General features: G+C 42.8%; 1 long non-coding RNA gene across 1 annotated transcript in view; it reads left to right on the forward strand.

Annotated features, from left to right (window-relative positions):
* The window catches only part of LOC116860856, an 11,825-nt gene extending 11,163 nt beyond the window's left edge, over nucleotides 1-662 (forward strand). The window contains exon 3 of the long non-coding RNA XR_004381354.1: nucleotides 558-662. This is a non-coding gene — a long non-coding RNA (uncharacterized LOC116860856). The remainder of the gene's footprint in view (nucleotides 1-557) is intronic.
* Nucleotides 663-1,564: the final 902 nt, after the last annotated feature.

The following is a 1,564-nucleotide window of genomic DNA, read 5'->3' on the forward strand; positions in this document are numbered from 1 at the left end:
TCTTTCTTTCTTTCTTTCTTTCTTTCTTTCTTTCTTTCTTTCTTTCTTTCTTTCCTCCTTTCTCTCTTTCCCATCCTTCCTTCCTTCCTTCCTTCCTTCCTTCCTTCCTTCCTTCCTTCTTCTCTCCTTCCTTCCTTCCTTTAACTTCAAACAGGAATTTTGTACCTTAGAAGCGAACAGTCTTCTTTTGAATCCTGACTGTGTAATTGCCAAGGTAAACAAGAGTCAAGCCTTCTGTGCCTTTGATTCTTGCTGTTCTTACTAACTAAAATAGGTAAGAATGAACACATTTCTGTAACGAATGTTCAGGGCATTTGAGCACCCACTGAAGGCTCTAACCAGGCCAGGATTTCCTTTTTTGAGGCCATGCAGAATCCGGTCCAAAAACATGAACACAAGAGGAATGCTTCTGGTCATTTTTCTCAAATCCACCAGAGGGTTCCCACTGACGTTTCTGACAAACTAAGCCTATGTGGTGCATCTGCCCGACAAGGGAGCGTTTATGTAAAATGTGTGTTTTTTTTTTTTTTTTTCCCCTCTCCTCATTACTTTGACAGTTCCAGCCCTCACTTTCTCCTCTGCTCGGATCGACATCTGAGAAGGGAGACCACAACTGCATACCATTTTATAGATCCGCCTGATTAAAACCAGCTCTCCCTATAGGTCCCATCACGTATGAGACACACGGTTTTTGTCAAGAGACCAGCTACTAGCTGAAAGAGTTTTGATGCTATTGCTAGTAAGAAATTAGTAACTAGATCCCTGTTCTGTTTTAAGCCAACTTTATAATTATACTGTTTTAGTGGTAAACCAGACCCTTGAGCCAAGCGTAATTTAGAAATTCTAGATCTGTATTCCTTTCCCCCCCTGTCTTAAATGTTCATCTTTGCTGCCTCGCCGTCGTCTTCTTTCAAACATATAATTTTCTTCCATTCCTTCCTCACCCCTGGCTCCTTGTCGATGTGACCCCGTGTCACAAATGGATAAAGGCATCTTGGTCCCCCATGTCCTGGGACACCATGGGCAACAAGCAAGGCTGTGTAAGTACAGATCTGGTTCTGGAACGTGTCGCCACTGTGGGAGGGCGTCACCAGGCAGGCTCACTGGTGTGCGCCTGGGACTGGAGCCTCAGCCTGGGCTCCAGCTTGTGCGTCCAGAACTTAACCTTTTCTTCCTAAGACCAGAACTGCCCTGGAGATTACTTTCTCCAACTCTCAAGCTCTTCCTGATTCTGTCAACTTTTGGTCCTCAGAACTCTTGTGATATGGAAAGATTTATTAAATATTAAAAATGAAAACCAGGGCTTCCTTGGGGGAAAATTTCAGAGTCTCACTTGCCTTTTTACATTGCTTTCTCTCTCCCATTTTCTTCCTTCACCTCCCCCTTATTTTACTTTATTTCATTTTCCTGGTGCAATTGTTTTTCTGCTCTTTCAAGCTATATTTTGGGATGGTTTAAAAAAAAAATCTCTTAAGTATATCTTGAAAGCCCACATTTTCATTTTGGCTGAAAGTCATCCAAACCATATGCATTTCAATGGAACGCTCGTCCAGCTCCAGCTGGC

Source organism: Lontra canadensis, unplaced genomic scaffold, assembly GCF_010015895.1.
Source record: "Lontra canadensis isolate GAN:19392208 unplaced genomic scaffold, GSC_riverotter_1.0 scaffold185, whole genome shotgun sequence".
Classification (NCBI taxonomy): Eukaryota; Metazoa; Chordata; class Mammalia; order Carnivora; family Mustelidae; genus Lontra; species Lontra canadensis.